The sequence below is a fragment of the Pteronotus mesoamericanus genome, unplaced genomic scaffold, assembly GCF_021234165.1.
Source record: "Pteronotus mesoamericanus isolate MK-2021 breed Mesoamerican mustached bat unplaced genomic scaffold, CSHL_Meso_final scaffold_85, whole genome shotgun sequence".
Lineage (NCBI taxonomy): Eukaryota > Metazoa > Chordata > Mammalia > Chiroptera > Mormoopidae > Pteronotus > Pteronotus mesoamericanus.
The window spans coordinates 3,028,926-3,041,710 of NW_026555329.1; the positions used below are offsets into that span (position 1 = coordinate 3,028,926).

The following is a 12,785-nucleotide window of genomic DNA, read 5'->3' on the forward strand; positions in this document are numbered from 1 at the left end:
TTTAACAGATGTTTCCTCTGGGAGAAGAATAACCCAACACTGTTGCTAGCCCATATAACACCTCTGTGGGAATTTTTTTAAGGCTTTCTTCTGGACAACTTACTGCCATCTGCTGGAAAACTATCATTAAAAAGTGTATAGCCCTGACAGGTGTGGCTCACTAGGCTGAGCATCAGCCTGTGAACTGGAAGGTCTCTGGTTCCACACCCCCGTCAGGGCACATGACTGGGTTGTGGGCCAGGTCCCCAGCTGGGGGCACACGAGAGGCAACCAGTCGGTGTTTCTCTCACACATCAATGTTTCTCTCCCTCTCTTTCTCCCTCCCCTCTCTCTAAAATAAATAATTAAAATCTTTAAAAAATAAAAATAAAAAATGTACAAACTTACTACCGTATGAATAGTGCCCCGTAGGGTTGTTCAGGGCACAACTCACACAGCCCTTGAAGACGTGCCCTTTATGTGTAACAATTGGGCTTTTTACAGTAAGACCGAGGTCAAGGTTTATTCTGAGGTCTGTACAAAGTAAATTAACTTGGCCACATGGATAAACATCAGTTAATTTTCAGTGTACAAGGGCTACTGCAGTGAGGTTTGGGGGGTTCTGTTAGTCCCAACATCTGAGACTTAATGCTTCAAAGTGCAAGGAGGATGTGAGTAGCAGTAACACTTGGGTACCAGACAGGACAAATTTATTACCTCTGGAACCCTTCCTTTCAGATGGCAGAAATGTAACAAATTCTTATGTAACAAAACATCATTTTTCAGCAGCACCAAGCATCTATTCTCTGCTTCTCTTTATGTTTCAAATCCTGTTTTGGAGGCACCGGCTGTTGGTAAGGTATTTACAGCAATTGCTCAAAACAGCTTGGAATATTTTTGCAATATTAATTCAAATTCCTGTTGAATTTCTATCTCTGTGGGTTAGACATAACATGGGTGAAATGTGGTACTGATTCTTTATACTGGCAAATAATTGACATTGAAAGTTACAATTGTAAAAATTTTTGTATGGAAATATTAAATATTTCATTGATTTTTTCAAGAAAATCAAATTTCAAGTGACCAATTTGTTTAAATAATTTAATTAACAAATTTTATGTTTATTAAATATACTTTTTTTAAATTTTCAATAGGTGATACTGGACACTTTAGAAGAATGATTTTTAGAAAACACCTGAAAGTTTTGATAAAAATATATTCATATTTTGTTCATTTTCACTATAGTTACATTTTATTTTTAATTCTTGAGATCATTACTGTCAGAAGACAAATTATGTAAAAATCTTGATTATAAGATAAAATTGATGATTTAGCTAAAATAAAGTTAAAAATTAACTTTATGGAATAAATATATAATAGTTTATGAATTCTGAATCTATTTTTTTCTTCATACAAATATGTCCATCAACAGAACACCCAGATATGCCCAATAATAATTAAATTTAGTCATCTTTGATATTTACCAAACATCAATCACATAAAAACGTGACTCTGAATATATTTTTCAATTTTGACATTATAAAGGAAGCCTTTCAAGGTAGAAGAATAGATTATATTTTATTTAGCAGTTTGTCAGTTTGATTTATAACTTGTAAATATTTAGACATATGTATGCATGTCTCCATTTTACTCTTGCCCAAGACCTATAAATGTTTGGGGCACATTTATGGATATATATATATATATGCATATCCATAAATATATGGAAAATAAAATTAAAATAATATCATAAAGTACAGCATGGGGTATATAATCAATAATATTGCAATACCTATGTATGGTGCCAGATGGATACTAGACTTATAGGGGTGATCAGTTTGTAAGTTATATAAATGTCTAACTATTATGCTGTACACCTGAAACTAATACAATTTTGAATATCAACTGTAATTGAAAAATTTAAATATACATTAAAAAAAATCACAATACAAAGTAATACAAAAAAATTTTTTAAAAGGAACAAAAATAAAAAGGATGACATCCACAGAAATATCATCTCAAGATGCAACAGAGGCCTAAATGTGAAAGGAATTGTTCATTACCTTCCCAGAAAGGAATTGTAGCTTCCCAATGAATATTTAGGGAGGTTATTTGCTAAACTTTGAGGTAGACAAAGATTTTTTTAAAAAAACGGAGCATAAAACATTAGTCATTAAGTAAATTTTGATAAACTGGATTACATTAAAATTAGGAAATTCTGTTCATGAAAAGATGCCATTAAGAGAGTAAAAAAATTAACCAGAATGAGAGAAAGTATTTGTAATATATAAATCTGACAAAGGACTTGTATCCAGACGATAAACAACTCCTTGGAATCAAGTTTTTAAGAAATCAGACAGCCTGCCCTGGCTGGTGTGGCTCACTGGTTTGAGTGCCGTCCTGCAAACCAAAGGGCTTCAGTTCTCAGTCAGGGCACGTGCCTGGGTTGCAGGCCAGGTCCTGAGTTGGGGGCACATGAGAGGCAACCACACATTGATGTTTCTCTCCCTCTCTTTCTCCTTCCCTTCACCTCTCTCTGGAAATAAATAAATAAAAACTTTTTTAAAAAAATCAGACAACCCCATAGAAAAATGAGCACATGCTTAAACTCCTAGAAGATAATATTCAAATCAACAATAAACATATAACAAGATGATCAGCCTTATTGTTTACCAAGGAAATAGCCATTAAAACTGCTGGCCATAATAAGACTTATAATAATACTAAATTTTGCTCCTCAGAAAAATTTAGCAGCTGGAACTCTCACAATCCACTTTGGAAACTACCTTCATTACTGTCTACTAAAATTGAACATACACATACCCTATGATCTAGTAAATGCACTCCTGAACATGTGCCCAACATAAATGCACATGTGTGTTCAGTATAAGACTGTATAGATAGGAATGTTTGTAGCAACACTGTCCACAATGTTCCCAGACTGTCAACAACACAAATGACCATCGACATTGAGAGAGAAATACCTTGTGTGTATGCATACATTACTGAGAGTGAATGCACCCACTGTTACGCACAGCAACATGGATAATTTTTATGCCATAATATTGAGTGGAAGAAGCCAAACATTGAAGAGCGCATAAAAGACACAACAGGCACAAGTCATCTGTAGCATTAGTAGTCATGGCAGTGGGAGGCTGTGACTGGATGAGGCATGAAATAATATTCTATTTCTTGACCTGGCTGGTTTCACACAATTGCATAGGACAATGGACGCACAGAGTCAGATACGGGTGTATCTTCCTCACACTTGGTGCAGCTCAGCCCCTGCCCAGCCAAGAAAGTAATATATATAATCTCCCTCCTGTAAACGTTGTTAAGGTTCTTCCCAGATTGCCCTCTTGAGAATGGGAAACTGTTGGCTCTTAGCAGAAGCACTTGGCTCATTTCCAGGAGTAGGTCCCCAGGGAGGGTCACGTGCCAAATAGTGTTTCCCTGTGTGCAGTGTCTTCTCCTTATACCCTACTGCACCCGGGAATTACCACTGAAGTCTGTGGTTTTGCTGGACTTGACGGTGGTCCCATATGCCCCTTCTTGACAGGGTGTTTTCATTGCTTCAGTGTTTCACAATTTTCTTTTCACAGCCTCCTCAGTGTCTTGATAAGCATCATTGGAAAATACAGATTGGAAGCTTCAAGAACTTCCTCCCTCCATCCCTGGCTGCATGGCTCAGTTGGTTGGAGTGTCGCATACACCGAGAAGGTTGCAGATTTGACTTCCAGTCAGGGCACAAAAGTAGGTTGCAGGTTTGATCACTGGTTCCCGTGTATATGGCAGGCAACCAATGGAAGTCTCTCTCTCTCTCTCTCTCTCTCTCTCTCTCTCCCCCCCCTCCCCACCCTTCCTCTCTCTCTAAAATCAATGAAAACATGGGTGAGGAATGAATGAATGAATGAATGAATGAATAAAATGCACATATCCTTTGATAGAATAAGTTCACTACTAGGAATATAGTATGGCTCTCACTTATGTAAAGGACTTATGTCCAGAGATACTGGTTGTAGCATTGTTTACAAACAATCTAAATGCCCCTTACCAGGGAATTGATTAAATAAGGAAATGAATGAGTTGGTTCAAAACTAAAAAAGAATGACTTTCACTCCATATACCAAGGTCGTACATTCAATCCCAGGTGAGGGCACACACAGGAATCAACCAATATATGCATAAATAAGTGGAACAACAAATTGATGTTATTCTCTCTCTCTCAAATCAATAAATAAAAATTAAAGAAATAAATGTAGAACATTGTCATCTGCCTCCTGTGTCCTTTTAAGAAAATAAATAAATAAATAGGTAGATAAATAAGAATGACTTCCAAGGTAACATTTTAACCACTTGGTTAAAAGTTACATGGAGAAAATACCCCTATATTTATATATCCCCATAAGGACATATAAGAAATAATAACAGTGTACAACCAAGAGCAAACCACACGGCCCAACCCTACCACTCAGGGCGCCACACCAGCTTAGAGATCAGTAGATGAAATCTGTGATAGGGAATAGTGCAAAGCCCTTTAATTGGCCTTTGTCTCCAGAAATTTCCACCCCACTGCCACGAAAAGAATTTAGGGCAGTGTAATTAGATTAAGCAAACTGGTTGGGAAGCCAGACCACCTGGGTTTGAAATCCAGCCCCACTGCTCATGAATTGTGCAAACTTGGGCAAGTTATTAAACTTCTCTATGATACAGTGTTTGTGTCTAAAAAATGAGGATCATAAACATAACATTCAAAGATTGTGGAGGGTGTGAGTTAATCTAGGTAGGAAATTTTGTTTCTGGGACACAGCAACAACTAAAAAAAATGTGAGCTATTATTAGTGTTATTAGACCCAGAGAGAGGAGAAAAACTGGTAATCTTAAGACAAGAACCCCCGTTTTTCACTGTATAAACACGAGTGATCTTCACTCCTCCTCCTCCTCCTCCTCTTCCCCCTCTCCCTCCTTCCCATGAGCATGGTTTTCTTCAGGGGAAAAAAATTATTCTGCTGAATTTTTTTAAAAACCCAGGTCACGGTATATTCAAATGAACTATCCAGCCCCACGCCAAGGTACACTGGCGCAGATCATTCATTCACTCATGAGCATGAAACCCAGGTTTCCCGCCACAGAACTGGTTAAATGCACGCAAATTTATATATCCCAGGATATATAAATGTATATAGCATCCCCTTTTTGTTAATTCTTCCTTAGGGCACAACATAAATGATTAAGTTGGGCCTTTTTAGTTCCAATGACAACAGACCACACTGCCCTGAATTGTCATCAAGATGACCTTCATTGACCTTGGACTCCCCTGATGCCACAGTCCCACCTGCGCAGCCTGCACCAGACCTCAGCACTTCTCACCTGGGCTCCCTGTCTCCAGGTCCCTCCCTCGACACCAGCCCACACATGGATGGGTGAAGTCCTTTCCTGCTTGAAAGTTTCATTGCTCAACTGCATATATAATTAAGTACTAATTAAAACCAAAATAAAATAACAAGTTGAGGGGTTTCTTTTTTTCATTTCTTTGTTTGACTTCCTGAATGGCACAAATGAAAAAGACAAAGAGAAACAAGAATTCTCATACCCTATTGGTAAGGTAACCATTTTTCTGGAGATAAACCTGGGAATACGTATTAACATTTTAATGGGATAATAATTGTCCCTTGGACTTCATGGCTGGGGGAAGTGAAAAGTACCATAATGAGCCCTTGTCCTGGTGCCTGCTCATGGGAAGCACTTCACAAACACTTGTTGCTTTTTTTCCTGTGGTGGATAGTGTTCTAGGGGCGGAAGTCCTCAATTTTGATCTCTGTTGTCCCACAACCCAGCTGAGAGATCTTGTCAACTTTAATGTCACTTCTTTAATTTAATCATCTGTAAATTAGAAACCTTATTGTTTTCAGGATATGTAACGCTCTGAGAAGGATGTAAGAACTTGAACGCAGAAAGATTTTGAAGGCTGTTAAATAGCATTACCTGGATCTAGGGCACTATTCTGAACAATGAGAGATCTTACCAGGTCATCGGTTTAAACCCTTTTTGAAATGGGCTCAGAAGATCTCAGCGAATTAGTGACAGAACTAAGATGAGAATTTAGGCTAGGGCTTTGGGTCACCTCCAGGTTTGACCTTCACACCACCAGGTATCTCCTCTCATAACCATGTAATTTAAAACACTCTGTGGAAATCATTGTCAAATTTTCTTTCACTGACTTAATTTTTCTTGAAAAAACCTACTTTGTCACAGAGACAACATAATTATATTTTGTCATCACACACTTTTAAGCCAACTTTGTGTCATCTATCTATATCCATGACAACAAGGTTCCTGTGCCTACTTCTGCCTCTCTATGGGAACATGGAAAAACACAAGCATAATTAAGAGAAAATTCTCCAGAAAACTGGATTTAATACAAAGTCAAAAAGATAAGATTGGCAAAGTCTATAGCTATTAGTATAAACACCTTCCCAGTGAGAACAAAGTGGGGATTTAGCATTTACAGTGTATTATTAAAAGCAAAGCAGGAAAAGTGCTGGGAAGCATTCCTGACGGAATTATTTCTTTCAGTTCCAAAAGTGAGATTCTTATTCATTCTAAAAAGTAAAAGAAATGCAAACAATTTTTTAAAGTCACTATATGAATATTTTGATATATTTTTTAATGTTTTTCATGCATGTTTTAAAGTCTTAGAATCAATCGCATTAGACACAAAATCAGGTGTGCAATAATTATAACTTTTAAAATTCTTTTATAGAATTGAAGTTAATATCTTTTCAAGCCCCCTTCCATCTAAGAACAGGAATTAATCTCGGTCAATTAAATGTTACTATCTTTTCTTTGCCCAGGGTTGCGGTGGGGGGCGGGGGGAAGGCAGGGAAGAGAAAACTAGTGTCTGGTCATTTTCATCTGTTCACACTACCTTCTTCATCTGTGCATCTTAAAAATATTATGCTCTTCCCCTGAGATAATTATTACCACATACTGAACAGGAGAGAACAAATGGCTCTAGGAAAAGTGAGAGATACTTTCTTAATACTCAAAAATATAATTACATTTTTTCTGGCTGCATATTATTCCATCATATGGATATTACAATTTTTTAACTACCTTCTATTATTAGGCATTTCAATGGGAATTGTTTGCTTTTTTTTATATAAATTTCTTCAAGTGAGATCGCTGCATCATGTGGTATGCACATTTTTAAGAATTGTGAAAACTAATGTCAAACCTTGTAAAGATGTGAAGAATTTACACTTCTATCACCCATAGGATTTTCTATTTATTTATAAATTCCATACAAGATGATTGTGTGTTTTCAAAATTGAAATGAATCATATTATTGATATATATTAATTTTTAACAAATTAGGCTTTATCAAAGTCCAATTAGTAGAAAGTTAAAAACCTACTTTTTCCAACTCTACTCTCCATTGTCTTGTCAATATTTTTCCAAGATATTTTTAGACAGTGAGGTGGAGATAGATGATGGATCGACAGAGAAAAGAGGCAGGAAGAGATACACATATATTAACATAATATTTGTATAATGTTAATTAACTTGCCAAAAATTATACAATTTTTAAGTACATGGCCAGGATTTTTAACTCCAAAACCTACTTATTATGCTATCCTGTGAGGAAATACCTACTACTGTACCTGCCACACCAGAAGACTTGCCTATAATCTCACCTCCTGCCAGTGACAATCATAACTAAGGTTTTTTTCATGCTCTTTTTCTCCTTTAATGCATATTACTTGATATTACATTATACATTTTATCTACAAACAGTGCAATATTCTACAAGTTTAGTTCTATATTAGCAATATTTCCATAATATTTCCCAGTTTAAATGTTCCTCCTCAAAATTCTTCTCAAATGGTTTCGAGACCATAATATATCTGTGCCATAATCTGCCATTCCTCTGATGTTTGACATTCTGCTAGGCACGTGCCATTTGAACTCCACTTTTATACACCATTTAAAAGTTTTATAAAGAACTAGGAGCTCAATAAAGAATGAATGAGTGAGTCACCATCTCCTTGAAAACAGATGAGGAGAAGTATGTGTTTTCTCTCTCCTCTTTCTCAGCAGACATCCTCAACCAGCATCGTTTCATGGATAAAAAGAAAATCTTTTGAAGATGATATAAATGGTACTACTTCACTTGCTTGATTTTCTCTTCTGGGTTTATTTTTTTTTCCTATGCCAGTAGTCTTATCAGATTAACAAAACTAGTTTCATCCAGTTTTCTGAGTGTTCTCTGTGAAAGACAAGAAAGACATCTGTATTCCTTATCTATTGTTGCGTAACAAATTGAAACTAGCAGCTTCAAACGAAAAGCTCTTATTATCTGACACAGTTTCTGGGAATCTAGGGTCCAGGAACGGCTGACGAGCAGTTCTGGGAGTCTTTCACCGCGTGGCGGTAAAGCTGTTGGTGGGAGCTGCCCTGATCTCCAGACCCGGCTGCGGGCTCCACCTCCAAGCTCACTCACGAGGCTGTCGGCAGCCCTGGGTTCATCAGTGGCTGCTGCCTGGAAGCTCCAGTTTCTCACCAGGCTGGTCTCTGCTCTCCACGGAGCAGCTTGCTGACCCTAGAACCAGCCATCTGAGGTTGAAGTTGGGGGTCGAGAGCACCCAGACAGACAGCAGTCTTCTAGAGCATGTCTTGGAGGTGACATGCCATCATTTCTGTGATATGCTTTTGGACACACAGACCAAGGCTGCTGCAATGTGGGGGAGAACGACCTAAGGGCACAAAGGCCAGGAGGCGGTCCTTGGGGGTCCTCATGGAAGCTGACTAACGCAGTATCTAAGGGAGCGAGCTTCCTGCCTCTACAACCAGCTTGCCTCCTGGAGATCACTAGAAAAAGAAACTCAGTTTCATTTTTAAACAGTGAGTGTCTACTCACGTCTGGGAATTGTAAACTTACCCATGGTTTGCCAAGCCCTAAGTGGTTTGTAGAGGCATATGTGGCTGGGAGTGTAAATTTCCTTGCTCTCTTGGTATTTACTTTTGCCACATTTTCTCTCCCGCTTATCCCACATCTAGGCATTGTATACAAGGCACTGTTTGTATTAGTCACTTCATTATAGGTCTCTATTTCCCTGTTGAAGTAACTAACCTTACATAGAATTCTATTACATAAAAAAGTTCTTATAAGATTGCCAGCAGGTGATACTTACCTGGAAGGGCAGATACCGTGATCAAGAAGGTGGTTTTCCCAGGGTGAGGCTCACTCATCACACTCCAGGTGTGCCGACCTCCGTGGTTTCCCCAAATGTGGGAAACTCAGCTGCATAATTTGTGGTACTGGGGGACTGCGTTTGCCCTCTCCCCAGGGGAAAAAAATTACTGGTGTGTGGTTTTTTACATTAAGTGTTTTTCTTCCCCTGAAAGTTTCCAACTTTATTTTAATAATCATGGCATCCTTTTTGAGTCTTTGTTTCACTTTGGGTACAAATTTATATACTCCAGTGTGTATTAGAGAAGAAACACAGGTACAATTGGGGCACTTGCATGTATATAAGAATGTAACTATAAAATTCACTCTTAAATTTGCCTATGTCTAAATAAAAAGCTTCTATTTCTTAACCCACATTTTTAAAATATTGTGACTTCAGGCAATTTGTTCTTCCTCCTAGTCTGTTTTGAAGAGTGGATTTCTTTACCTTTTTGGGCATCCATCCCAGCTTTATAGAAGATGAGTCTTCCAGAACAATGGAATACTACATGTAGGAACAATGGGCTTTGAATTATTGATATGGGGTCAATAAATAGTCAGACTAGTGTTTTCTTTGTTGCTATGATATGATAACACTGTGATATAGATGTACTGTGATTTTAGAGAGATTATTTGAAATAATATACATACATATATAAACTGCATCCATCTAGGGCTGGAAGTTTCTGGTTTGTGTGAAGTGAGTTGAATTTTTGGCCAATTGCAGAGGATGATGCGGAAATGGTCTTTAGGTTCTGGGAGCACATGGATGTGCGTGGTGCTTGAACAGGCACCTGGTTGAGATTTTATTCATATCTTTGTGCACAAAGGCTCAAATAGTGAACAAGAAACAATTCTCGTCCTCTGGGAGCTTGTCAAAGGAAGACAGGCAAGTGAAGTAGCAATTACAATACCATGAGGAGAAGTATGATGGGGTAGATCCAGGAAACGAATTCATGGCTAGAAGTGTAATTCATAAAATTATTTTTAGGGAGAAATGTAAATTAGTAGGTAGAGAGTAAGTGAAGGCAGAAAGAAGTAGGTAATGTGAGTGAGAAAAGGGTTTCTGTGGAAAGTAATCTCACAGGGTGACCGGATCCAGAATTCCTAACTGGGCGGGTCATGCCCCAGGCATATAAACTTTTCGTTTATCTTTGCCTGAAGCAAGCACTGTCCATTGTTTCTGTGCATCTAGGTGAACCCACCTATCAATTAAGTCGCAACCACCCTCAAGTAAACACACAATCTTGTTAGTCATCTTTTTTAATTTTTAATTTTTAAATCATGTTTATTCTATTACAGTTGTCTCAACTCCCCCCCGCCCTTTGCCCTCCTCTGTCCCTCCGACCCCACCCACTTCTCCCACAGTCAATTCCCACTCTGTTGTCCATGTCCATGGGTCATTCATACATGTTCTTTGTTTAGTCCCTTCTTCTTCTTTCCACCATTGTCCTCCTTCCCCATCCCCTCTGGTCACTTTCAGCCTGCTCCATGTTTCCATACCTGTGGTTTATTTTGTTCATTAATTCATTTCGTTGAATAGATTCCACTTATAGGTGAGATCATATGGTATTTGTCTTTCACCAGCTGGCTTATTTCACTTAGCATAATATTCTCGAGTTCCATCCATGTTGTCACAAAAGGTAGGAGTTTCTTCTTTCTTTCTTTTTTTTAAATGTAGATTGATTTTTATTTATTTTTTTAAATGTTAAAATCCATTATAAAATATTTAAAAATTTAAATCCATTATAAAGTCTCAGCAATTAAAACAGCAGAACATCAGCACAGAAATAATCAAGTAGATCAATGAAATAAAATGAGCATTCTAGAAACAAAAGTATATATCTGTCTAACATGTAATATATGATTAAATTGATACTTCAAATCAATGGGAGAAAATAAGGCTTATTCAACAAATAAGGTTCATGAACCACTATTACGTGAAATAAAACTAATATAGAGCCCTATTTCATACATTATACAAAAAATATTCAGGTGAGTTAAAAATCAATATGTAAAATCTAAGGAGTTTTAGGAGAAAATATAAAATAATATTTTTCTTACCCTGAAGTAAAATATTCAACCCCATAAGCTATAAAATATTGACAATATGACTATATGAAACATTTAAGACTATATAGTAATATACACATAAAAGAGTTAAAGGACAAGTAATAAAATAGGAAAGTATTTGCAACAGATCTAAAAAAGGGTTAATAGGTTTTTTTAGGGAAAAAATTCTACAAACATTTAGTCAAAAAATGGATAAAGAATACCAAAAAGTCACTTAAAGCTTATTAAAAATAATAGAAATAGGCAAGAAATATACAAAAACAGGTTTAGTTTCAACAAATAATAAAGTGTCAATTAAAACAGCACATCACTGTCACAATCAGGTTAATAAGTATTAAAAATATTGGTAATATCAAGTATTGGTGGCTGTGAAAGGAACTGGATATCCATAGACTCTTTTTTTCCATCTTCTTAAAGCAGTCGCTTTAGCATATTTTGCAATGCTGGTTTGGTGGAGGTGTATATTTTCAGCCTTCTTTTATCTAGGAAACTCCTTATTTTGCCTTCCATTTTAATTGACAGCTTTGACCTTTTTCTCCCTTGCTGCCTTTAGGATTCTCTGTTTGTCTTTGATATTTGCCATTTTAATTATGATGTGTCTTGGAGTGGGCCTCATTGGGTTCCTCTTGAAAGGGACCCTCTGTGCTTCCTGGACTTGTGTGACTTTTTCTCTCCTCCAATTAGGGAAGTTTTCCATCATTACTTCTTTAAACATGTTCTCTATCCCTTCCTCCTCTTCTTCTCTTTCTGGTATCCCTGTTATATAGATATTATTACTTTTCAGGTTGTCCTGCATTTCCCTAAATGCTTCTTCATTCTTTTTGAGTCTTTTTTCATTTTCTTGCTCTTTCTGAGAGTTTTTTTCTACCTTATCCTCCAGCTCGCTGATTTGTTCCTCTGCTTCATCTAGCCTGTTTTTGATTCCTTCTACTGTGTTCTTCAATTCAGAAATTGTATTCTTCATTTCCTCTTGTCTTTTGTTGATAGCTTCTATATCCTTTTTTATGCTGATATAGTTTGCAGTAAGTTCCTCATAGTTTCCCTGTAGTTTTTGGTAATTCTCTCTGAGCTCACTGAGCTCATTGAGCTTCCTTAGAACCATTGTTTTGAACTCAGTATCTGATAGTTTACTTGCTTCTATTTCATTTAGTTCTCTTTCTAGGCATTCCTCCTTTTCCTTTGACTGGGGTTGTTTCTTTGTCTTCCCATTCTTTGTGAGACTCTCCTTTTTTGCTTCTGGTTTTTAAATTGATCTGTCTTGATTTCCTGACTTTGTGGTGTGAACTTCTATGGTAAGAGACTGCTGATTTTTTTTTTCTGGATCTGCCTCTGTTGATGTCAGATGTTGACCCTGTCTGATCTTAGGCAGTCTGTTTGAGACTTCCAGGAATCTACTGTCTGTGGCTCTCTCCTTCAGTTGTTAATCTAGTCACTCTGCACTCAGAAGGCTAGGCTTAGACACCACAGGGCGGGTCAGAGTCCCTCCTGGAGGTGGGGTTAT

At 37.2% G+C, this 12,785-nt stretch overlaps 1 non-coding gene across 1 annotated transcript; it reads left to right on the forward strand.

Moving 5' to 3' along the window:
• Positions 1-9,165: 9,165 nt before the first annotated feature.
• Positions 9,166-9,329, forward strand: LOC129063592 (U1 spliceosomal RNA). Its single transcript, XR_008528377.1, has one exon. It is a non-coding gene; the product is annotated as a U1 spliceosomal RNA (small nuclear RNA).
• The last annotated feature ends 3,456 nt before the right edge of the window (positions 9,330-12,785 follow it).